This window comes from Notolepis coatsorum (assembly GCF_963971535.1).
Source record: "Notolepis coatsorum genome assembly, chromosome: 18".
NCBI lineage: Eukaryota > Metazoa > Chordata > Actinopteri > Aulopiformes > Paralepididae > Notolepis > Notolepis coatsorum.
The window spans coordinates 95,646,892-95,674,697 of record NC_140182.1 but is presented as its reverse complement, the minus strand read 5'-3'; positions in this window follow the sequence as shown (position 1 = coordinate 95,674,697).

The following is a 27,806-nucleotide window of genomic DNA, read 5'->3' as shown; positions in this document are numbered from 1 at the left end:
AGAGGGGGGTGCCATGGATGGATGAATGGATGGGTGGCTGAATGGATGGATGGATGGATGGATGGATGGATGGATGATGGATGGGTGGGTGGCTGAATGGATGGATGGATGGATGGATGGATAGAGATAGGAGGAGGGAGGGATGCTGGGTGGCCAGTCTTTGTGTGCTTCTTCAGAATGAAGCCTTGATCAGTACCATCAGGGACACATTGGGAGGAGGGGGATAGGTGAGGGTTAGTGGTGGGGTAATGGAGGGGGTAATTGGCGATGGTAAACCTTTACGTAATTGTTTTTAAAAACCCTAAATGGCCTGGCCCCCCAGTACCTTACCGAGCTCCCACGTCACGACACCCAATCCAGAGCCCTAAGGTCAGCCTGCCAACTGCTGCTAAATGTACCCAGGTCTAGGCTCAAAACCAGAGGGGACAGAGCCTTTTCCATAGCTGCCCCTAAACTGTGGAATAGCCTCCCCCTCCTCCACATCAGGTCAGCCCAGACCCTGGAGGTCTTTAAGTCCCAGCTAAAGACTCATCTCTTCTCCCTGGCCTTTGACCAGAGCTGAGCCTGCCTCCTAGGTTGCTACTCTTAGTCCCTTTGGTGGTGATGGTGTTGGTGGTGGTGGTAGTGATGGTGGTGATGGTAGTGATGGTGGTGATGGTGGTGTTGGGTGATGGTAGTGATGGTGGTGATGGTGGTGGTGATGTGCTGGTGATTGGTGGTGGTCATGGTGGTGGTGATGATGTTGGTGGTGGTGGGGATGGTGGTGGTGATGGTGGTGGTCATGGTGGTGGTGGTGGTGTTGCTGTTGTTTTTATATTTGGTTTTTATATTGTATTTATCTGAAGTCGTAGCTCAAGGCTCTAGTTGCTTTTTGTTGTACATTAACTGGCCTCAGTGCCCCCTCCCCTTCCTCTATGTGTCTTTAACCTCTTGAGCCCTAGCCCTATTTCCAGAAAATCCGCCTAAAAATACATACCTAAGTAAATGGAAGATTGCTCACTTCTACAAGGTCCATTTGCATGTTATTGGTATCTAGGGACATCTATGGATCTCAGGAAATGTATTCCCAGTGTCAGAAATATTTTGTCTGTTACTAGGCTTGAGTAAATTGTGATGAAACAAAGGAGAATATCAATTGTGACCGGGACTGGCGAAAATGCCTACAAGTCTCCACTTTCATTTTCCAGATTTTTCCAGATTGTGAAAGTACAGAATGTAAGCTTTCAAATGATGTGTCATACTTTGAAATCTGATAATGTTATTATTATGATGTGCTCATTTTAAATCTTGTAAGCAGTCCTTTTTCTCAGAGATTGAAGCAGAGAAGGAAACACCTATGCTAGTTTGTGCTGGGCGTAGACGATACCTCCCAGCCACACCTCTCACCTGAATAGTATTAACATAATTAAATGCTGTGACAGGAATGCTGTCATGATGACAAATCAGATGTTATTGTCCTATAGCATCAGCACAGTATTGTGTTAAGCTCCTTAAAATGTATACAAAATCAAACACTTTGACTTTGGGGGACCCTAACGGATTTGGTCGGACATGACGCGCATCATCACACACACCGAGAGCCACACACTGACCAACATCCAAATCACACTGGCAACATCCTGATAGAGAGAGGGGGAGGGGAGAGGTGGATAAAGAGGGGGGGGGCAGAGAGAGTGAAACAGAGGGGGGAGAGAGAGAGAGAGAGAGATAGAGAGAGAGAGAGAGAGAGAGAGAGAGAGAGAGAGAGAGAGAGAGAGAGAGAGAGAGAGAGAGAGAGAGAGAGATGCTGTAGTGTTTGTAAACAGTAGTATGATCAGTGATGGGAATAACGGCGTTATAAATAACGCTGTTACTAACAGCGTTCGTTTTTTCAGTAACGAGTAATCTAACGGATTACTCTTCCAATCTTAATAACGCTGTTACAATGCGGCGCGTTACTATGATTAAAGCTGTTTTTTTCATCAGACAGATCTCTGCGCCGAGAGGCATACTGTTCTTCCTTGGTTAGTGGGCAGCGCACGATTGGCTGAGGTTGAGTAAATTGTCATGGTAAGCCAATCAGAGGTAGAGGTGGGTGGGTGGGTGTTCGAAAGCCACTAGAGTCTGACACACAGCGACAACACAAGCGACTCAGTCAACGTGAAACCGCGGGTCCGTGTACGTTTTGATAGTTTGTTTGGCGAGCCCAAATAATCAAAAACGAATCCAACGAACAACACAAGCGAGCAGTCAACGACAGGTCCATGAGCGTTTTTTGTTCACTCTTGTCAGGGGCGGACCTAGCACATTTGGCACCCTAGGCGAGATTCACCACACCACTAGTTTTTTTTGCTCGCCGCGCTACCAACCGGTTAACCCTTTTCACTGCGACAATCAGGGGCGGACCTAGCACATTTGGCGCCCTAGGCGAGATTCACCACTTGACCGATACCCATCAATGCACAGCGTTCTAGCATGTTCTGACTGTGAACACCTAAAGCTGAGGCTCAGACCGACCGACCGTTTTAGATTTTTGGCTCATTTTCCCTTATGTTAGAATTTTTTTTATGTAAAAATAATGGTTGCCGATATAGAGGGGGGCGCCAAAACTGCACAGAAAAAAAAATTCAAAAAAAAAAAAAAAAAAAAAAAAATTTTGGTGCCCCCCTCTGGGTGGCGCTCTAGGCGACCGCCTATATCGCCTGTAGGAAGGTCCGCCCCTGGCGATAATACACCGAAGGTTAACCCTTTCACGACCGTCGGTTGTGTGATAGTAAAGGGTTAACGCTCCGTCGTGTGGCAGTGAAAGGGTTAACAGTTATACAGTAAAGTACTGCACCTTTATTTTTTACAAGCAAGAACAAGAGCTAAGAATAAATGTAAAGTGCACACTAAAGAATTAAAACAAATAAACAATTTAGCTAACACACAATAATAATAATAATAATAATAATAATAATAATAATAATAATAATAATAATAATAATAATAATAATAATAATAATAATAATAATAATAATAATAATAATAATAATAACAAACAATAAAATAATGTGCAAATTTGCTTTAAAAGAAAATTATGTATTGTAAAATATGTTACACATATATAATCAAAATATAATATGCTGCGGTTAGGTGGCCGAGCGGAGATTGCGTTCGTCACCAGCCCCGGAGCTGTGAGCTGGATTCGCCTGTTCGAATCCAGCTCACAGCTCCGGGGTTGTCACCAGCTTGTCTGGCCGTCTGCACTAATACAATTGGCTGTATTAGAGGGTGGGAGAAGCTGGCGGGGTGGGTCCGGGTCGTTGTAAACAGCGACTCCTACAGTTCGGTCGGGGCGCCTGCTAAGCGCGGATAGGACTCGAGGGGGATAGTGTGGTCCTCCCACACGCTACGCCCTCTCGATGAGAATCCGCGCTGCCAGGTGAAAAGAAGCGGTGATTGGCTGGACGTGTGTCGGAGGAAGCACGTGGTAGCCTCCACTCTCCCAGATGATCTGACTGTGGGGGGTAAGTGCGCAGCGACCAGGAAGGGGCTGGGAATTGGCATACGACTAACATTGGGATGGGAGAAAATCGGAGGAAAATGGAGGGGGAAAAAGACCAAAAAAAAAAAAAATATATATATATAATATGCTAAATAAACAAACAAATAAATAAAAATTACAAATTCACTTTGTCTAAAGAACTATTTACATTCCACTCCCTATCATCACACTTCAAGGTTAGCCTGTAGCTCCTACTGGTTTCCATTTACAGTGCAATCCTTCTGGCCTTCCTCGCTGCAAAGTCATCAATCACATCAAATTGTCCAACTCCTGAGCCAGCTCCTTCCCATCCAAATCAGATTGCCCTCCATGGTTTAAGGTGTGTACAAGTGCCTCTGCTTGCTTCATCAGCTCTTGGTGTGGCAGGTCTTGGAAGTTGTACAAAATTGTATACCTTTCACCTTGGCACGTTTCTCGTCTTCTTCTTTTCTTCTCTTTTTAAACTGGATGGCCGGATGGCTTTTGCCTCATAGTTCTCTAACGTTAGTCTTTATTTCCTCAACGCTCAATTCTATAAACACTTGACCGATACCCATCAATGCACAGCGCTCTAGCATGTTCTGACTGTGAACACCTAAAGCTGAGGCTCAGACCGACCAACCGTTTTAGATTTTTGGCTCATTTTCCCTTATGTTAGAATTTTTTTAATGTAAAAATAATGCTTGCAGATATAGAGGGGGGCGCCAAAACTGCGCAGAGAATTTTATTTTTTTATTTAAATTTAAATTTAAAAGGCCTATATCGCCTGTAGGAAGGTCCGCCCCTGACTCGATCTTGTGTTAGTTGTGTTGCAGTGCAGGGCACTACAGTAGTGGAGGCTCTACTCTGCTGACATAGTGCTGCACTTCCTGGTTTAATAGCACAGTCTTCAGGTGCTCAGAGATATATATACCGTAAATCCTCAAATATAAGACGGGTCTTCTATTTACCTCGGCTGCAAAGAGCACCAGGCCTTTTTTAGAGAGAGGCTTATATAAGAAGCAGGCCTTAATTTAAAAAAATGACACTCATGGACATAATCCCTTCATTTTCAGACTTTTATTGCATTATTATTATTATTATTATTATTATTATTATTATTATTATTATTATTATTATTATTATTATTATTATTATTATTATTATTATTATTATTATTATTATTATTATTATTATTATTATTATTATTATTATTATTATTATTATTATTATTATTTAATTTTATTTTTATTTATTTTTAATATGTACATTGTCTGTCTACATTTATTTAGACTAGCATTGGTATTTAAATATTGAGTGCAGTTGAGTAATTGTGGGATTAACGTAATTCACACACTGAAGTTGGAACTGTCTATACTAGGTTGTGGGGTCCGGTGACGGTTTAGCGTGTGGTACCTTCTCGACTTCCTCAGTTGAATCGAGTTGTTTACATGCAGTAGCTTTAGCTACTAACGTTATCATAGCATCATGGTCTGTAATGTGTCAACTGGACAACGCCAGCCTCGTCTGCCAATGCCATATAGATAGCAGACCACGTGAGCGGATCGGCGCGGCCGAGAAATCCGCTCTTCGCTCTTTAGAGCTTGGTCCGCTCCGCTAATCACTCATGTTGACCCCGCCCCCAAGTCGCTCTCCGCTCGCTCCCCGCTCACCTTGAATCGAGCGCTCCCCGCTCCCCGCGCCAGATCGCTCGGCAGTTTTTTTTCTTCTTTTTTTGGAGCATGGTGTAAATGAGCTCAAACTACAACAGTCTACACCCCCTGGGCCCCTTAACAATTGTTTGTATTGAGCCGCATTGTAATTGTAGCCATTCTGCAATGTTAAATAACGTTGTTTATCCATTCACTATCTCTATTAAGCGATGATAGGCTAGCCGAGCCACAATGCTATGGTCGCTGCCATTAACGTTAGCATGTAAGATAACGTCAACAACAATGGCGTCGATACTTTTTCTAACTGGATTGAGTGTGGGCGTCTCTACAGTGACAAAGCCTGAACGAACAGCCTATCACAGGTTCACCCTTCTCATTGGTTGAAAATGGCCTTCATGTTTGTACATCGCCATCTGTTGCTTTGGCATTGTACTGCATGTATATATTACATCAGTGTTAAACCACTGTGAGCGGCCTGGAGTGGATTGGAGCGGAGGAGAACTCTCGCTCCGGACGTCGCGCCGACTCATTTTAAAACCCACTCCTCGCTCACGTCAAAACCGGCCGCTCCGCGCCCCGCGCCGCTCACGCTCCGATCCGCTCACATGCACTGATAGATAGCGAACGTTAACGTTTGCAAATGAAGTCAACGTCATCCAGCTGACACCACAGATCTAGATATTATGACAACGTTAGCTAGCGGCTGGCGCTAAAGCTAACCAGAGGGACACGTTAATGTACGGTAGTCAGTGTAGCGGGAGGCAGCACTTGATTTCCATTGGCAAGAGTTTATCTCATTCTATATCATGGCACGAACATTTTTAAAAATACTTTTTTTTGCGACCTTATATTAACACTTTGACTGCCGAAAAACGATTTACAACGTCTTTGCTGGCGATGCTAAAGTTGCCGGGGGACGCTGTACGTCGTCTTTATATCAATATTTCAAAAATCTGCGATCTGATCCATAATGTCCCTCCGCTGGCCTGAGAACCACCAGCAGGACCCACTGAGCTCTCTGGCGGTTCAGGAGCGCCATCTGGTGGCCGATCGCGCAACCGCTTAACAGGAAGCACAGTGGAGGTTGTGCTAGATCTCTGTATTGCTTCCGGCCACTCGGGATAGGTTCCGGCACTCTAGCTCGTCACACTAAATAGCGATCGATTGCCAATAACTCGATAAACAACATGATTTGGACGTATATACCATTATACAAGCTGGAGATGGACCGGGTAATAATATATCCCATAATGATAAAATTTCTACTCGACGATGATCGCCCAACGGCGCGCGGACACTGGGGTGAGTTTCAGCGTGTAACGTTACCGTCTTCGATAATAACTGATATTATCAACATTTGACCCACATTAGATGATTGGTATAACGCTGCCCACGGAATTATAAACGCCCCCTCGCCCATCCGGTCAACATCAGATGACGTGTAGTAACTTCTAGAAGTACGTCTAGTTGGAATTTTTTATATCGCGCGGATTGCCATCAAACTGTATTTCATCATCAATATAATGCATTTGGGGCTATATATCACGTTCTGGAGAAAGCTGCAGAAAGAGATGAAAACATACTTATACATTAGACCATACTTTACTATGAATATGTGAATGAAAAAGTTTAACGTTGCTACACAATGAACAATACATATAGGACTTTGAATGGGCCCTAATAATGGCAATGTAGCAATAGAATTTAAAAAGTTATAGCCCTGCAAAGAAGGGGACTTTCTCCATAGACAAATAGCGCTGGCAATCTATGGTATATCATTAATTTAACCCATGGCAGCCAAAGTGTTAAAGACCGGCCTGTGTTTGTCTAAATGCATCAACACCCATTATAAGATTCCCCTCCTTTATCGGAGGTCCCTCCTCTATTTGAGGATTTACGGTATCTGTATGTCATGCATGTCTTAAGTGTCATGATTAGATTTGTTTAGATGATTAGATTAGATTCTTATATCTGTATGTTGTGTATGTCATAAATGTCATGAATTGAAAATGGGGAACCCTGATGTAAACAAGACGAAAGTCTTTCTCTGATCTGCATCCCCTTAACAATTGTGTGTATTGAGCTGTACTGTACTGTACCCATTCTGCAATCTGTTAATGAAAATGTTCAATCATTCAGTATATATTTGTTATTTATTTTTGGTATAGTGCTTAACAAGCATCATTTAATGTTGCCCAGTTGTGGCCTGTTGAGGGGCAATACATATAAAAAGTTCCAAAACATCTATTGTGTCTGTCCTGATTCTTGGTGACTTTAATATTCATGTGTGCTGCCCATCCAAGCCTATGGTGTCTGATTTCATGGAACTGATCAACTCATTCAAACTCACTCTGCTTACTACCACCGCCACCCACAAGCTAGGCCATAAGCTTGACTTAGTTTTAACCCATGATTTCTCAGTGTCAAATATGAATATTGATGAAAATGCATGCTCCTCTGATCACTATGCTGTAATGTTCACCTCCTCTCTCTCTCTCCCCCCAGCCAAATCCCCCTCCCCTGGGCATCCCTCCCGCAGCATTAACCCCTTAACAACCAGTACGTTTTCTTCCGCCTTCCTAGCTGCCCCTAACATCTGTACTATTGAAGCCTCTCCCTCCCACCTTAACATAGATGAACTCACATCCCTGTTTAATTCCACCTGCCTCTCCATTCTGGACTCAGTAGCCCCCCTTAGACTAAAAAAACAAACAAAGTCTAAAGGCCAGCCGTGGCTAAATGACACCACCAGAGCCCAGAGGAGAGAGTACAGGAGAGCAGAGCGTAAATGGAAAAATGATAGACTCCATGTCTCTCTCTCGAGATGCTTAGAGACACTCGTACCAGATATCAGTTAGCAGTTAAAGCAGCAAGAGCCGCATACTTCTCAGACCTCATCCGTAACTCTCAAAACCCCAGGACCCTCTTTGCCACCATTAACTCTTTCATCAGCCCCCCCCCCCCCTAGAACTAGTCTGGATGTGTCTCCAACCAAATGTGAGGAATTCTTAAAATTCTTCATAAACAAAGTTGAGTTAATCAGAAACAACATCACACCACCTACACGTTGTTTAGATGTCTCGCCGCCCTGTTCATCCACCATGGCCTGTTTTCAACCCATCACCCTCTCTATTCTCACAGATATAGTCTCAGCCATGAAACCAACCACCTCCCCCCTTGACATAGTTCCCTCTGTTCTTCTCAAAGAAGTATTTCCCACAACTGGCCCCAGCATCCTCTCTATCATAAACACCTCCCTAGCCACTGGTACCGTTCCAACCTGCTTCAAACATGCAGTGGTCCAGCCCCTTCTGAAAAAACCCAACCTAGACTCCACCCAGCTCAATAACTACAGGCCAATCTCCAAGCTCCCATTCCTATCAAAGGTCCTTGAAAAGGCTATTCTCTCTCAGCTGTCTCCCTACCTGCACTTGAATAACATCCTGGACACATTTCAGTCAGGTTTCAGAGCCAACCACAGCACAGAATCTGCCCTGCTTAAGGTCACCAATGACCTGCTCCTCACTACTGAGAGAAAACGGTGCTTTTTCAATGTATGTGATGTATAGATTGGGGAGAGATGACCACAGCTAAAAACGGTGGTAATGAAATGTGCATGGTTCGCTTTAGAAAACGGTGATAGAAGAAGAGGCAGTAGCCATCACTGCAGAAGGTTTAGCAGCCAGCCGAATGTTTACATTCCTTGTAAGAACATAGATAAGAGAGTGTAGGCCCAGAGCAGGAGGAGAGGGGTGACCTCTTTAATGCAACAGTGGATGAAACGTTTAATGGTGTGAAAGGTTAGCAGTCGTCATGACAGCACGTCGCATGACAACCAGGAGAGGGGCGGGGGGCCGTCGTTGCTACGACGAAGACCTATAAGTCGAACGGTGTTTCCGGGTAGGGCAGACTAAAATCTGACTGAGACTAAGAGGGAAGAAACCAGAAGAGACTCTCTCCTCTCATTGAGAGAGAGGGGGGGGGGGGGGGAGAATGGCACATCACCAGTAGCTTCGGCTACCACGAGGATGGTCTTAGGCTAACGACTAGGCCTGACCACTATTGGACTGAATAACAAAAGGACAATCTGAACACACCGAGAGATCATTAGAATAGACTCTTCAAGGACGATACAATTTGATAACATCTGATAACATGAGGTTCTGTTTATAGCAATAAAACAACGCTTCTCCTCATAAGGTATCTCACAGTGTCGAAGTGTCGAATTCTTACGGAAGTGGAGAAGTATTATGGTTTATGGATTGCACTAACGGGGGGGAGATAAGGATCTTATCTACCAGTATCGGAGACGTCAGGACCATTAAAAGTACACAACGCAGAGGAATTGGATGGAGGGCCAAACAGACGAAGACGTGATACTGGCCAGTTTGATCAGAATCTTACAGTTGGTGCCGTGACCCGGATTTGCAAGAGATTAAAACAACGGGAACAGTTGGTTGTTGATGACAGCCGGATTTGCAAGAGATAAGAACAACGGATAAAGACTTTTTCAATAATGGGGCGACAGTGGACAACAGTCATCAATGTGTGGGAGAATCATGATCGAAGCAAGGCCGGTCAGCCCTGGGAGAGAGCGGCGAGTCGAGCGGTCAGGAGGCGAACCAGCGCTGTAGGGGAAACATCGCTCCGATCAAAAATGTGAGTTCACTGTGCACACGGTTGTTTTGATTTTAAGCCAAATAAAAACGAACAGATAGTGAATCCGTAAACGTAAACATTTCTAGTTCGACAGAGAGAATGCCAGCTGTAATAATATGAGCAGAGAGCCATGGTGAAAATCGAGGGTGTTATCTACAGAGAATGAAAAGCAAACGAGGCAGGCTGCACAGTTTTGGTTTAAGGAGGGTAAATGCGAGATGAGGAAAGGGGGGGGGGGGGGCGCTTGAATCAGATCGAAAAATTGTTATGGCGGGACTGTTTTCATAACAGAAGGAAAGTCGAAAGGAGATTGTACCAGTGTGTATTATGTCCGATCAGGCAAGAGTATTAGTCTGAGAAAGCGTCCCCTGATAATGGAGAGGAAAGACAGCTGTGTTTTCAGGCCTTGGAAGGAAGGGCAGCGGCCGTTTGTTGAGAGAGTAGCCATTTGCACCGAGTCAAAATGGCCGCAGAGCCACGAGGGGTTTAGAATCAGGAAGTGACACGTCACCTACAATCCTCTAGACTGAGTTTTGGCCGCCATCTAGGGGGGCAGTGGGATAATACAGGCAAATGGAGGAGTAGGTCGCCACCTAGTGGCGGAGGGGGGGGGGGGTAGTGCTGGGGAGTTTCCATTACCCATAGGGGAATATTTAGAGTTTAATTCAATTAAGGAGTTTAATTGCGGAGGGGGGGGGGGTAGTGCTGGGGAGTTTCCATTACCCATAGGCGAATATGTAGAGTTTAAGTTAATTAAGGAGTTTAATTTTTTCAAAATTACCAACTGCTTGTGTGTATACACGGTGGTGTATGTGAGAACTTTGTAAAGGAACTCAAAGTGTGGTATATAGAGCGACGTGACAGCTCCAGGGCGGCGTAGACAGCCCCGTGTGTAGTATAGAGCGACGTGGACAGCTCCAGGGCGACGGTAGACAGCCCCGTGTGTAGTATAGAGCGACGTGGACAGCTCCAGGGCGACGGTAGACAGCCCCGTAGGGTATAGAGCGACGTGACAGCTCCAGGGCGACGGACAGCCCCGTAGGGTATAGAGCAACGTACAGCTCCAGGGCGACGTGGACAGCCCCGTAGGGTATAGGGCGACGGACAGCTCTGTTGTATGTTAGATGATAGTACGAGTACGTATGTGAGTTAGGGGCAGGGAACCAACCTGCTCTGTTGTATGTTAGAGCGATGCTCGGTTGTATGTTATTATCATAATAATAATATTGATATACAGGTTAATTGAATAGTTTATTATTGAATGGGTTAAATAAGAATTGCAGAGAGAGATGAGATGCGGTTTATTAAATAAGTTTAATTATGAAATAAGAGGGAGTTCGATCTCCAGTGGGGCCTTCTCACACCTAATAAATAGGCAGAGTCTTGAGGGGACACGTCACCAGAAAGAACTGGCGCGCGCTGGGGGTCAACCGTGGGACAAACGTAGAGCGCCGAGTGGGTATCGTTTAGCTGCTGGTGTCACGCCGGAAGACAACAAAACAGGGAACAGCCCTGTAGGATTAGATATGGGTGTTGAGAAGGTGGGGGACTAATAGAGAACAAATAGCGCCATGGGCTGTAGGACACTCACACCGTCCAACAGTCTGAAAGGGCGTGGCCATGGCAGGGGCTTGCAGAGGAAAAAAATATATAGAGAACGAGCTGCAGGCCCCAAAGCCACGGTAGACTAATAGAAAACACAGGGTCGAGTGTACAGAAAAACTGCCGGTGTTGTGTTTCTGCTTTCAAGGGGGGAATGACACCGACAGCGATGGAGATGACCAGGAGACAGACTGGAGGAGGAGGAAGCCGCAGGGGCCAGGCACAGCAGCCTGGTACACAGATGATCCACGACGAGAGGGAGGAGACGGCGGCGGTGGAGATGAGCCTCAACCAAGATGACCGACAGGGCGGAGATGACCGACAGGGCGGAGATGACCGACGAGGCGGAGTCCAGCGGTCGCAGGCGGTGTTGCCCAGGGGAGAACGAGGCAGACATCGGAGGGGCCTTCACGGCGGAGATGCTGTTTAGAGAGCGTTTTGAAACAACAGAGCACGGGCGGTGAATCATGAACAAACAGGGACTTCCTTTCAGAGTCAATCAGGAGATCGAGAGACGAGACAACAGCGAGAAGTCCTGTGTTCATTGATTAGGAGTATGAGATATAAATGGAGAATTCATATATAAGATATATGTATAGAAGGATATATATATATATATAGAAGGTAGATATAACTGAGAACAGTAGAACAACAGGATATAATTATTGGGAGCAGACAGGGGGGCTCCAATGGTTATGAGTCGTTGGATGTTGTTGGTTTTGGTGGTCGGTTTCGGTTCCCTTTGTGCACGAAGGGGGGCGCAAACAGACATCAGGCAGCAGGATCACTGGGTTGACCGTGGGCCGTCTTCGTTTCTTGTGCACGAGAGACGAGGTTGGTTTGCTTCAACCACAGGCTATTTTTGGCATAATTAATTGAAAAACCAAATAATGATTTATGATTCCGAAGGGGTGATAAGAATCAAGGGGGGATTGAGAGAAAACGGTGCTTTTTCAATGTATGTGATGTATAGATTGGGGAGAGATGACCACAGCTAAAAACGGTGGTAATGAAATGTGCATGGTTCGCTTTAGAAAACGGTGATAGAAGAAGAGGCAGTAGCCATCACTGCAGAAGGTTTAGCAGCCAGCCGAATGTTTACATTCCTTGTAAGAACATAGATAAGAGAGTGTAGGCCCAGAGCAGGAGGAGAGGGGTGACCTCTTTAATGCAACAGTGGATGAAACGTTTAATGGTGTGAAAGGTTAGCAGTCGTCATGACAGCACGTCGCATGACAACCAGGAGAGGGGCGGGGGGCCGTCGTTGCTACGACGAAGACCTATAAGTCGAACGGTGTTTCCGGGTAGGGCAGACTAAAATATGACTGAGACTAAGAGGGAAGAAACCAGAAGAGACTCTCTCCTCTCATTGAGAGAGAGGGGGGGGGGGGGGAGAATGGCACATCACCAGTAGCTTCGGCTACCACGAGGATGGTCTTAGGCTAACGACTAGGCCTGACCACTATTGGACTGAATAACAAAAGGACAATCTGAACACACCGAGAGATCATTAGAATAGACTCTTCAAGGACGATACAATTTGATAACATCTGATAACATGAGGTTCTGTTTATAGCAATAAAACAACGCTTCTCCTCATAAGGTATCTCACAGTGTCGAAGTGTCGAATTCTTACGGAAGTGGAGAAGTATTATGGTTTATGGATTGCACTAACGGGGGGGAGATAAGGATCTTATCTACCAGTATCGGAGACGTCAGGACCATTAAAAGTACACAACGCAGAGGAATTGGATGGAGGGCCAAACAGACGAAGACGTGATACTGGCCAGTTTGATCAGAATCTTACACTACCGACAACCGGGACTGTGCTGTCCTTATGCTCTTAGACCTCAGTGCAGCTTTCGATAGAATAGACCATGTTATCCTCATCGACCGTCTCCACCAGGCAATTGGTGTCAGTGGCACAGCCCTATCATGGTTCACCTCCTACCTCAGTGATAGAAGCTTCTCGGTTAATATCGGAAACTGCTCCTCCCCCTCTGCCTCTCTCTCTTGCGGGGTTCCAGAAGGCTCCATCCTTGGCCCTATCATATTCTCCCTATACATGCTGCCCCTTGGTCTGATCATTAAAAAACACAACATCTCTTTCCATTTTTATGCTGACGACACTCAGGTCTATCTCCCCATGAAACCCAACAATACAAACAATCTTGACAGTCTTCGTTCCTGCCTAGACGACATCAAATGCTGGATGGCATACAATTTTCTACAGCTCAATCAGTCAAAGTGTGAAATCCTCCTTTTCGGCCCTCCGAACCAAACCAGTGTCATTGCCAGCAGCCTGGGTAATCTGTCTCCCCTAGTCAAGCCCTTTGTAAAAAACCTGGGCGTGCTCTTTGACCCAGAGTTTTCCTTCAATAGGCAGGTAAACTCGGTGGTGAAGGGGTGCTTTTTCCAGCTCCGGTCCATAGCCAAGATCAAGGCCATTCTCTCCCCCTCAAACCTGGAAAGAGTAATTCACGCCTTCATATCCTCACGCTTAGACTACTGTAACTCCCTGTACCTGGGGCTAAATAAATCCACCATAGCCCGTCTACAACTCCCCCCGCTAGACTGCTCACAGGTAGCCGGAAGAGAGCCCACATCACCCCTGTACTTGCCTCCCTCCACTGGCTCCCGATGCGCTTTAGAATAGACTTCAAGGTCCTTTTATTGGTTTATAAAGCCCTAAATGGTAAGGCCCCTGCTTACCTAGCAGACCTCCTCACCCCCTATCCCAACACCAGGGCCCTCAGATCGGCTGATAAGGGTCTCCTAACCACCCGTAGGTCTAACTTCAAGGCTAGGGGGGGACGTACTTTTGCGGTCGCAGCCCCTGACCTCTGGAACAGCATCCCCATGTCCATTAAATCTGCCCCCTCCATCGAGTCTTTTAAATCAAAACTCAAAACCCACCTATATCGCCTGGCCTTCCCTGACTCACTTTGACTCTTGCCGTACTTGTTGACGTGTTGTTCTGTTTTTCCTTTGTCTATCCGTTGATTTTATTTTATTTTTCAGTTTATTTTATACTTTTCTTTGTACTTAGCTTAGCTATGTGAAGCACTTTGGTTGACAAGCGTCATGTTTAAACGTGCTATATAAATACATTTGATTGATTGATTGATTGATTGATTGATTGATTGATTGATTGATTGATTGATTGTGTTTGTATTTGTATGATCCACTATATAAACATAGTAATTATAATATCTACATACATGGCATTTGATTGGAGGCTAGTCTCACTTTGTCCCACAGTAACATTAAAATAGTTTAGATTTGTGTATGTTGTTTATGTAAAAAAAAAAAAACTTGAAAGTAACGCAATAGTTACTTTCTGAAGTAACTAGTTAGTTTTATAATTTGTAACTGAGTAAGTAATTTAGTTACTTTTTGGAAGAAGTAACTAGTAACTGTAACTAGTTACTTTTTAAAAGTAACTTGCCCAACACTGAGTATGATAATAGTATGTAATAGAAATATTATCATGTCATAGATCTGTGTTAAAATACATATTCTATCTCTGATAGCCTTGACTAGTTAATATGATCAACTAGTATACAGCTTTAAAGGGGACATTCATTGCTATTCCTTGCACTATTTGGGCAACTTTACACAATTCCTGTGAGTCTATGGAAGACATCTGTATGTTTTTTTTCAAAAAAATTCATTGTTTTATATTTCTAATGAAGTACTCAAAAGCATAATTTTTCAGCCTCAGGATTTCAGGCTGTTATTGGATGGGCTCCGCCCATAAGCGCTTTGACAGTCACCCACACAGCGTGATACATACGAGAGAGAGCGAGAGAGAGAACGAGCAAGCGAGAGAGAGAGAGAGAGAGAGAGAGAGAGAGAGAGAGAGAGAGAGAGGGAGAGAGAGAGGAGAGATGCGTCCCCGACACACACGCAGTCAAGTTTGTGTGTAAATGCTCCGACGAGGGAGAGAGAGAGAGGAGAGATGCGTCCCCAACGCGTCTATGCCTTCTACAACGCTGTTCGGTTTCCGCATTGCCGTTTTGTGCTCTGATTGGCCGAGCGTGCGCATGCGCATGAGCCGCGACGCGGCCCTCCGCAGTGCTGCGATAAGGCTTTCGCCAGCGGGGAGAGTATTATGGGGCTTCGCGGCATAAACCCCATAATACTCTCCCGCTGTCGAAAGCCGGAGCACAGAGGGTCGTTGATGAGCGCAGCGATGCCTCTCACGACGCCCCTCTCCCCAGTGGCGAAAGCCTTATCGCAGCACGGCTGAGGGGCGGCGATGAAGCCCGAGTCGGCAATTTTTTATTGGTTTATCATGACAAAAACCAATTACATAATCCAACATATGTGTAAAGAAACAACATATTCCAGTTAACGGTATATTTTTTTAATGATTGCTTACGATATAAATTAGGTTAACTGGAGCTTAGTATTGCTGCCTGGCGCGCGACTCGGGCTTCAACGCGTGGCCAATTGTGTTAGTATGAACGACCAGCCAAGCTGGTAGCAATGCAGAGAGCTCGAACCCAGCGTCTCCTGCATTAGTGGCGAGTGCCTTGCCCACTGCGCCACTTAGCCGCCTATTATGCTATACTTACTATAATCTAAACTATACTATACAAGAACCACATCGGTTCTTTCCTTAAAGTGACCTTTATATTCCTCATTCCTTTAAAGTGACCTTTCCATTTTGTTTAAAGTGACATTTTGTTTATTCATCACATACAGTAGATACCAGGGCATACAGTGAAATGCGGTTGGCCATGCCTGCTACGATTGTGCAATAAAACAATAGTAATAGTAATAATAATAAAAAGATAATGTACAATGTACATGTACACAACAATACAATTCTTCTATGTCCCTATGCTTTACTTGCTGTTACTATACTATGCAACAATCACAACAAGTTATTTTCTTAAAGTGTCTTTTACTTCTTTTAAAGTGTCTTTTTCTTGTGTGTTTAAAGTGACCTGTTACGACCCTGGCTCAGAGGGAAGCAACATAAGGGGACACAGACTCCAACGGTCTATGTTTAAACCAAAAGACTATACTTATTATGATATCCAGCGCAAACTAAAGATCAATGTGGTGGAAGGGAGGGAGACACTATTCCAACATTGTCTTCCAGTAACAGAGTCAGTGCATGTGTGGGTGGGGGAGGGCCTTTGAGCCCTGCCAGGCAGGTGTCCAATTAGCAGCAATCAACTGCAACACAGGACCCAGGATTAACCAAAAAGCATGGTACATAACACTTCCCCCACCAAAATGGTTGCCCAGGAGGCAACCACTACACATCAAACACCAAACAGTGAGTCACTACCACAAAGCGGCAATGGGTCTGCCCCTGTCGAACACGACCATCAACGTTGTCGAATGCTCCCCACACGAGAACATTCGACAATGTTGTTTAATACAAACAACATCTCCCCGACTCTTGGGTAAATGAGCCCCCCCCCAAAATGTATCCTGCTGGACCCAGATGGAGTGGATCTGGTGGGAACATCCGATCTGTCTTCACCACCACCTGTTCTACTGAGGCGCCAGGCCTAAAAGCCAATCCACCCATGAACAGATCATCCCAAAACAAAAACTTTATTTGACCAGGCCGCTTCACCAATACGTCAAAAAGAGGCATCAAACTGGAAACAGCATGAGAACTAAGCTCACTACTCCCCAGACAGAAAACAGGAAAACAAAGTAAACCACGGCTCCCTGGCACCGCCACCGAGTCCGTCTCCCCCACTCCTGGCATCACCTGTTCAGGAGATAGTAAGTCATGCCTCTCCAGGGTGGGATGCACCGCTTCAGGCATGTCAGCACCACCGCTGGAACACAGTAATACGTTATCCACAGAAACAGCCATGACATTCTCACGATTCAAAATGGCGGCACATAAACCAACGTCATGACTCAAAATGGTGGCACACACATCAACTACGTCACGTTCAAAATGGTTGCCTCTCATTAGGCTAGGTCGTGAAGGCTGCTCCTGCTGTACAGGACACAGGTAACTAGGTTGACTAGCATACCTAGCATACCCAGTGCCTGGCAGAGTCAGTGGGGTCACGTGAATCAAAATTAGAATCATCAACTGACATACTGGGATCATCCCTACCTACAAGTGAAACATCATGAACAGTAGAGCTACTGTGGGAAGGCTGGCAGCTTAAGTCAGGCCTTGTAGCCTCTTCAACGAGAACGGTGCATGAAACACCAGAAACACTAACAGAAATGGTGCCACCTGAATCAGAAACATTTCTCATAGCATCCTTCCCACAGCCACCGTACAGGCTGGGAAGACCTTGAGACCCTGCGCTGCCAGATCATCTCCTGCCACATGCGTATCCGGCACGCATGTCACCTTCGGTTCCACCACCGGGCCCGACACTAGGGCACAAAGAAGAAAAGCACTATGCAGAGGTACATTCATAGTGTGCATTCTAAAACCTTCAACAACAACGCCTGCACCTGCATTACTTAAACTACGGCGCGCCATCTCACGGTTAAATGCGGCCACTTCAAAGAGGGACGACAAGGAGACATCTCTATTTTGCTCTAGCGCTAGCTCCTCATGAGACGGTATCACCTTCCCAAATCCCTCAACAGGGTCACTTTCCAATTCAACAAAGAACGTGTCACCAAGTGTAATGTCACAATTTGAGGTATCAACAACATCACTTTTGTCCTTTGACATTGCCCGTGTCACAGCATACACAGGGAACACTCCTGGATGTTTCTGTGCCAGCTCATCAGGGACCTCAGAAACCACAGGGATGGGAATTACAACTGGAGTATCCAGCACTTTGTCACCAGCCAAATCATTCCCTAGAATGAAGGACACACCTCTTATGGGGATGTGAGAACATACCCCCACAACAACATTGCCTGATACTAAGGGAGAGTTGAGTGTGACCTCATGCAAAGGTGCATCCACAAATCCACCTCCAAAGCCACAAACAACGGCACCGGAATGCAATGAAGACTTTTCTGAAAACGGCAAAATCCCCTCCAGAATGAGGGACTGAAAAGCTCCGGTATCTCTCCATATTGTTATAGCCTGCTTTGACTCTAGTGCAGGGGTGTCAAACTCATTTTCACAGAGGGCCACATCAGCATTATGGTTGCCCTCAAAGGGCCAAAGACCGTAATGTAAAATAAATGTAGCTATACATTTACATATTGTTAAACATGGTGTTTCTGTATTTATTACTTATTCAAGTTATACATATTGCATATTCATTTGCATAAATGTAAAAATATATGTTAGCTTATGTTATTTTAACAAATAATTTTAGTTTATCAGAACCCCATATTACTCCACCAATCAATGATCAAACCATTCAAGTAAATAACAAAGAAGAATATCATCAAATACAAGCTATGATATTAAGTTTGTTCAAAACCTTTTTGTCACAGTCAAGAGGGGCAGAACTAACAACTGTGAGCTGCAAAGAACACGTGGGACAGATGTAGCAGATGTTACAAAAACAAATGGCTGCACACAACCTTGCAGAGGCCATACATCCAACTAATGGAAGATAGTTTAATTAACTTTAATTAACAGATTGCAGAATGGGTACAGTACAGTACAGCTCAATACACACAATTGTTAAGGGGATGCAGACCAGAGAAAGACTTTCAGGGTCCCCCATTTTCAATTCGTAATGAAATTGCTATTATGTGTCTGCATGAACACACAACTGTAACTGTACTCAAAAATAACAAAATAAGGGTTGTCTCAGTTCACAACTATATTGGTCAAGTTTTGGGTGGGACTTGTTTGCGTCCCTACAGCTTCTTATTCAATTGAGCGAGATGCTCGGTTATGTCACACAGCCAGTTTGCATCTGACAATTCAGACAATATTTCTTCAACCCTTTGTTACCTATTCCGCCTGGATATTTTTTGTATTTTGGGCTGTAAAATTGTCAAAGAATGTCTGAGGAGTAAGTGCTTTTGGCTTTTTTCCTTTGTTACCTCAGATGTTCAACATACATGTATGTGTAAGAATGTGTAATAACTAAGGCTGTCAAAGTTAAAGCTTTATTAACGCATTAACCCACAATTATTTTAACACTGCTATTTTTTAACCCAATATTAATGTAAAAAAAAAAAAAAAAAAAAAAAAAAAAAAAATTTTTTTTTTTTTTTAACCTGAGCTCTTGGGGGGCCACATCAAATGACGTGGCGGGCCGGATTTGGCCCGCGGGCCGTGAGTTTGACACCTATGCTCTAGTGCATCAGTCAGGGAAACAAATCCATCCATCATAAATATTGAGGAGCGCTCGAGCTCTTTGTCCACACCTTTGATACCCCCCCCCCATCACCCTCTAACGTCGGCATAGGTGTTCTGCATACGGTTTCTACTAGAGCCACCGTTTTGACATTTTTCTGTTCAAGCACAGGGCACCCAGCAATGATATGACCAGGCTCCTTACAGTAGAAACATATAACCCCCTCTGGGAATGCACTAGCAGAACCACCATGCCTAGGAGGTGAAGTAAACTGACCAGCAGACACAGGTTTTTGGAAACACCCCCCCTGAAAAGGACGCCTACCCCTGGACTCAACACGGTATTCCTCTACAAAGACGGATTTGTGTGTCAACACAAACTCGTCAGCTAAGACAGCAGCGTCGCCTATCTGCAATACCTTACGCTCGCTTAGATGAGTGGAAATGGTATCAGGAACAGTTTTTTAATTCCTCTAGGAGAATCAACTGTCTAAGCTGCTCTTTCGACTCTGCTTTCTGAGAGGTGCACCATCTATCAAACAGGTTCTCCTTCTCTTTTCCAAATTCAACATACGTCTGTCCCTCCGACCTGCGATAGCCTCTAAAACGCTGACGATAGGCCTCTGGGACTAACTCATAAGCCCTCAATATGGAAGCTTTAACCAGCTCATAGTCAGCACTTTGTTCAAGGGACAGAGAAGTATATGCCTCTTGCGCCTTACAAACGAGGACACACTGCAGCAGCAGCGCCCAGGCCGTACTAGGCCACTTCAACGTGGTTGCCACTTGCCACATCTTTCTCCAAAAAAGGAGGCACCATTCAAATATTTTTGCTGACATCAAAAGCGGAACGCGACTCCAACTGCACAGAACCCACCTGCAAGGCAGCATGCTTAAATTCAAGCTCCTTCAGCGCACGTTCGTGCTCCAGCAACATTCGTTTCTCCTCAAGACCACGCTCTTGCTGTCTCTCCTCAAGTTGTCTCTCCTCAAGTTGTAGCTGTTTTTCCTTAATTGCTAACTCTCTAAGCCTCCAATCAATGGCAACACCTTCCGCCACACCAGAGGGTTGCGGAGACACCTCAGACAAAAGAGGCTCGACCACCTTCGCCACAAGCACCTGCTCCTCAATGAGTACAGCCCTCAAAGTATCTAAGGCAGTTGTTTTTAAACGTTTCTCACTGGCAGTAAGCTCAATATCATAGTGCACAGCAAGTTTCAGAATTTGCTCTTTGGTAAACCTCTCCAACAGCTCATCAGAAGGGTTACCAATCAAATCCTCTATGGTAGCCATCCTTACTGTACCAGTCACCACACACTACACACTTTACAGTCTGGTACCAAGAGTTGCCAGAGCTCAAAACCACCCTAGTATACACATACATATTTGAAGCACCACCTAAGCACCACTGAAGCACCACTGAAGCACAGCTGAAGCACCGCTGAAGCACCACTGAAGCACAGCTGAAGCACCCCTGAAGCACAGCTGAAGCACCGCTTTAGAACCGCTGAAGCACCCCTGAAGCACAGCTGAAGCACCGCTTTAGAACCGCTGAAGCACCCCTGAAGCACAGCTGAAGCACCGCTGAAGCACCCCTGAAGCACCACTGAAGCACCACTGAAGCACAGCTGAAGCACCCCTGAAGCACCCCTGAAGCACAGCTGAAGCACCGCTGAAGCACCACTGAAGCACCACTGAAGCATAGCTGAAGCACCACTGAAGCACCCCTGAAGCACAGCAAACGGCACACGGCAAATGGCAAACCATACAAGAGAACCAACGCCCTTCAGTAACACAAACCAAGTGAGGCAAAACCCCCTGTGTTACACTAAAAAAATATATATAATTCAAACAGGTGCGCCTTATAATCTGATATGACTACTCGTAGCTTCTACATCTACACTGCAGTTAATGAAGAACTGCCAGGCCCACCACATGTCTAACTAAAAAAAAGAACTTACATCAGGCCCTAACACACTACCTGTATTTTCTGGCACCCTAACCTACCTACACTGAAGCTAAAGCACTGTAGACCTAACCCTCTTCAACCACACCTGCTACCAGCCAAAGATCATATTGACCACCAACCCGTCAAGTATATGGTATGGTACAAGACACGTAGATGGTACTAATCCCTTCTATGACTGCCCCAGGGGTAAGTGGTACACAGGAAGCTACAAACAGCCAGAAAATAATGACACTACCTACCTGTGGTGTCCACTAAACTATATATTTTAACAGCATACAAGTAGTCAAATCAAATCACAAAGCAAAGGCATACTCACCTGTTTGAAGACCGGCTCAAGCCCCCACGTTACACAACACCTGATCACTACTCAAACAAAAGCACCAAGACACACCATGTAAGATAAAAAATAAATAAAAAATCCTTTTCTCTGTTTTTTTTTTTTTTTTTCAACGGCAATTTGCCTAACCAAACAAATCTAGGGGTAATGTTTTCCAAATTCTATCCCGGACGAGCGCCCAATTTGTTACGACCCTGGCTCAGAGGGAAGCAACATAAGGGGACACAGACACCAACGGTCTATGTTTAAACCAAAAGACTATACTTATTATGATATGCAGCGCAAACTAAAGATCAATGTGGTGGAAGGGAGGGAGACACTGTTCCAACAGTGTCTTCCAGTAACAGAGTCAGTGCATGTGTGGGTGGGGGAGGGCCTTTGAGCCCTGCCAGGCAGGTGTCCAATTAGCAGCAATCAGCTGCAACACAGGACCCAGGATTAACCAAAAAGCATGGTACATAACATGACCTGTTTGTGTGTGTCTCTCTGTTCTTGTTGTTGCATGTATATGGAATGCTCTCTACATCCATGTGTCTTCTCCATGTGGTATATCTAACATTGTACAGTCTTGATCTGAGGTGCTCTAGACGTTGGGAGCGGGCATGTGGCATTTTTTGCCTTTTGCGGCATCCTAACAGTATTGTCTTATCTCCTTAAAAAGATATTCCTGCCTGTCGTTGTCTAGTCCAGGTGGGGTTTGCACGGGAACACCAGAGATGGTTGGGTAGCGGTGAAGGTCTTTCAGCAGCTGAAACTCAAATGGTTCAGCATCCCGGTGTGCTTTCACCATCACCATACCAGGTTTGCTGGCATCGAAGCTGTAATAGAATAAACAACACATTTAAAATATGTGTGAGAGAGAGAGAGAGAGAGAGAGAGAGAGAGAGAGAGAGAGAGAGAGAGAGAGAGAGAGAGAGAGAGAGAGAGAGAGAGAGAGAGAGAGAGAGGAGAAGATAGAGAGAGAGGAGACAGACAGACAGACAGACAGACAGACAGACAGACAGACAGACAGACAGACAGACAGACAGACAGACAGACAGACAGACAGACAGACAGACAGACAGACAGACAGACAGACAGACAGACAGACAGACAGACAGACAGACAGACAGACAGACAGACAGACAGACAGACAGAGGAGCAGGTGTAGTAATGTGAGAGAGAGAGACAGACATGTTGGTAGTGGAGCAGGTGTAGTAATGTAGTAAAGTAACACTATCTCTACTCCCTCTCTCCGAGTTGATTGATTTGTTATTTTATTATGAAAAAATATTTAAACAATAAAATATAGATAATTACCTTTTTTTATTTATGGGAACCTTTTGAAGAAGCCATTCAGATGCTGTTGCCAGTCGTAGCTTTGCACAAGCACTGTGCCGTCCTCCAGTCCCACAAGCTGAGGGATATTGACTCCCTTCACCTCAGAGATTTTCTTCACGACGTCCACGATGCCTGCCAGGGTGTCGACCGCAGTCTTCCTGTAGACCTGCTTGATCAACCCGAAGCACCAGTCGGGGCCAAACTTAGTGTCAGTAATCAGGAAGTGGAGGCCAAGCTGCAGGTGAAGTTTGTGGATAGTACGCCAGGCACAATACCATAAGACGTAGTTGTTCTTGTTTTGTCCGGAGCAATTGTCGCAATGAAGGTCGACGTGCATTTCTCCAACAAATCATGCACATAGCTGATGACTGCATTGCTGCCCTTACCCATCGCCATACCTTCATCAATCAGGTAATTCACCTGCTTCGTCAGCCCTTCACAGTGGACACCAAACAGGCCACACTTGCGCAACTGTTGCAAAATAGATGGGCCCAACTTGAAAAGGGTGATAGGATCTGTAGTGTTTGAGCACATAAATGTGTGTGTGTGTGTGCGCGTGTGCGTGCGTGTGCATGTACATGTGTGCATGTTCATATCATATTATTTACATTTTACATTTACATTTTGTCATTTAGCTGACGCTTTTATCCAAAGCACAACTCAAATTAGCTGAATAACAATGTTTACCAAAGTGTTGAGTGCTACAGTGTAGGTTAGTATATTAGGATAAGTGCACGACAGTAAGGTTAGTTAGGGTTAGATATCTTTTTTTTTTTTTAAGTGTGTCTTTAGTCGACAGCGAAAGATTGGACGGGTTTCGGCTGTCCTAACTGTGGTGGGAAGTTTGTTCCACCATTGTGGGGCAAGGACTGATAATTTGATGACCCTCCCGGAGCTTAGATAGGAGTAGGTCTGATGGTAGACGGAGATGTCGCACAGACAGGCTCAGAGACGTGGATATCCAAGGGAGGAAAGGAGAGGAAGAGTTGAGTATCATCGGCATAGCAATGATACGAGAAGGCATGAGACGTGATAATGTTACCCAGAGATTTAGTGTAGAGGGAGAAGAAAAGGGGTCCAAGGACCGAGCCCTGGGGGACACCAGTCCGCAGGGAGCGGGAGGCCGACAGGGTCCCTCTCCATGACACTTGATAGGAGCGGCCCTTGAGGTATGATGTCAGCCATGTCAGCGCAGAGCCAGCCACTCCCATTCCTGTGAGGGACGCGAGGAGGATATGATGGTTGACTGTGTCGAAGGCTGCAGACAGGTCTAGGAGAATTAGGACAGAGGAGAGGCCTTTCGCTTTTGCTAAGTGAAGTGCCTCTGTGACCGCAAGGAGGGCCGTCTCTCTGTGGAGTGACCAGTCCTGAAGCCTGACTGATTAGGGTCAAGGAGGTCATATTATGGTTTATACATGTTTGCATTGTGTTTGAGGGTATACAATTCAGTGTGTGTGTGTGTGTGTGTGCGTGTGCGTATGCATGTGTGCATGCCTGCCTGCATGCATGCAAACCTATCTGTGTGCATGTGCATGTGCATGTGCATGTGCGTGCGTGTGTGTGTGTGTGTGTGTGTGTGTGTGTGTACAGTTCAGTTGAGAGAGAGAGAGAGAGAGAGAGAGAGAGAGAGAGAGAGAGAGAGAGAGAGAGAGAGAGAGAGAGAGAGAGAGAGAGAGAGAGAAGAGAAAGAGAGAGAGAGAGAGAGAGAAGAGAAAGAGAGAGAGAGAGAGAGATCCTTTGTTCTCACCCTCCTATTTCTTACCCATTCACATGTTGTGTCAACTACACTAAAATCAATACCTATGAGGCTGTGTGAAATCATACGGACAAAGTGAGGTATTTTGTTTGATTACATCCAGTATTATTAATATCTAATTGGCCCTGATAAGTTGCAGACCTGGCTCGCGTCCCGTTCCATGTAGAAAGAGAGGAGGGGTATGCCGCTCAGACCGCTGACAGCTTTGGGTCAGTAGGCCAGATCGCTTGTCCGTGTTCCACAGGAAACTAGCCTTGTGTCGGGGCCTCGCGAGGAAACGATACTCCCAGGGCCGCAAATAATACACGGTCATGGATCCACCCATGAACACAAAAACACATGTTTTTAAGGGTTACGTCCCCTCACTCCATCCTTGAATTCCACCCTTACACTGAAACGTTTGTTTCTCTCCCCTTCGTTCCCCTCGTGCCCAATAAATAAGAAACCCTTTATTTGCCAAGTACATTTATACCAGAAATGCATCCTCTGCATTTAACCCATCCTAACTATATAGGAGCAGTGGGCAGCTATAGTCCAGCGTCTGTGGACTCCAGTTGTATCCGTTTTCACGATGGAAAGCCAATCAATACAGTGCAAAAGCGAAAACAGCTTATCACCAAAATATGTCAACAATTTGGATATTATGGATTACCACTGTAAAAAATATATGATTTCATGTTCAACTTGGAACAAAACAAAAGCAATATACGAATTTCAATTCATATTTAACTTGTCGCGTCAGAATCACTTTATTTGCCAATGTAGAGATACATGAGAACTCAGCACATACAACAATCCATGCTCTAAAAGGACAGCACACAGGGCACAAGACAGAGGACATGTCACGTAATGCGAGGATAGCACAAGCTGTGTACGCCGACATTTAAAAAATGTCACACAAAAAATGTCACTTAAATAATATGCGTGTAAACGTGTGCGTCATTGTGGCCCTGTGGAGCATGGTTTATATGTTCAGTCAGGAGCCTTTGTTGAGTAGGCGGACGGCCTCAGGGGGAAGGCTGCCATGGTGGCAGGAGGTTCTGCTGTGTACGGCCTTCCATCGAGGGCAGTGTTGTGAGGTGGTGGTGACCAGGATGGGTGGGGGCAGAGACCATCTTACTAGGGATGGGCACGAGTAATGTTTTCCCATTGAGCATGAATTACTGGAGTAGTGCTCGAGTACTTGTTTAGGGAAATACATTTTTAGAATACATACACAATATACCCGATGCTTAATGTGTGTTGTCAGTCAAAACAGTCAAGTTACCGTTTGTAATAATCACATTACCTCCACTCAACAACATTTCTGTATGAATAGTCTATGAACCCTACGCAAAGTGGGCAAAATTGTTTTGCACAATTTGGAAATGCACAAACACCAACTACTGTTTTTAAGTTGTATGTTTAAGTTTGTCCAATGCAACAAACCTTTCACTGTAATGTTAGCTCTCCATTTTCCACAGCGTTCAGTGTTCCAGAGCAAGATTTAAAAATGAGATTTCTGTTTCAGTTGGTATTAAAAAAAAAAGAAGAAAAAAAGGCAGTACCCTCAAAAACAGTGCAGTTGAAACAGCGAGTACTTGACTAATCGATTACTGGCGCTCATCCCTACTAGATCTTACCAGCCCTACTCTTGGCTCTCAGGATATAAACGTCCTTAGTAGATGGTACTGTAGATATAGCAGCCAAGTGGATCACTTGGTGCAGTCTCGTTTTAGAGCAGGAGGAGCCTTCCAGAAGACTCATTCGCATCTCCACTGTCTTTTCAGCAAGAGCTCCAGGTTGTTGGCGGAGCACCAAGACGCCAGCTGGGCCACCTCCCTCCTATAGAAGGACTCATTGTTGTAGGTGGTATTGAAACGAGTCCTCCATTACTCATGGAGATCTCAACCTTTGTCTTTGTTTGTTGCCTTCACTGTAGCCATGTGTGTCTCTGTCTCACTGTAGCCATGTGTGTCTCTGTCTCACTGTAGCCATGTGTGTCTCTGTCTCACTGTAGCCATGTGTGTCTCTGTCTCACTGTAGCCATGTGTGTCTCTGTCTCACTGTAGCCATGTGTGTCTCTGTCTCACTGTAGCCATATGTGTCACTGTCTCACTGTAGCCAAATGTGTCTCTGTCTGTCTCACTGTAGTCATCTGTCTTTCTGTCTCACTGTAGCCATGTGTCTGTCTGTCTGTCTGACTCACTGTAGCCATGTGTCTCTCTGTCTCACTGTAGCCAAATGTGTCTCTGTCTGTCTCACTGTAGTCATCTGTCTTTCTGTCTCACTGTAGCCATGTGTCTGTCTGTCTGTCTGACTCACTGTAGCCATGTGTCTCACTGTCTCACTGTAGTCATGTGTCTCTCTGTCTCACCGTAGCCATGTGTCTCACTGTCTCACTGTAGTCATGTGTGTCTCTGTCTCACTGTAGCCATGTGTTCTCTGTCTCACTGTAACCATGTGTGTCTCTGTCTCACTGTAGCCATGTGTGTCTCTGTCTCACTGTAACCATGTGTGTCTCTGTCTCACTGTAGTCATGTGTGTCTCTGTCTCACTGTAACCATGTGTGTCTCTGTCTCACTGTAGCCATGTGTTCTCTGTCTCACTGTAACCATGTGTGTCTCTGTCTCACTGTAGTCATGTGTGTCTCTGTCTCACTGTAACCATGTGTGTCTCTGTCTCACTGTAGCCATGTGTTCTCTGTCTCACTGTAACCATGTGTGTCTCTGTCTCACTGTAACCATGTGTGTCTCTGTCTCACTGTAGCCATGTGTGTCTCTGTCTCACTGTAGCCATGTGTCTCTC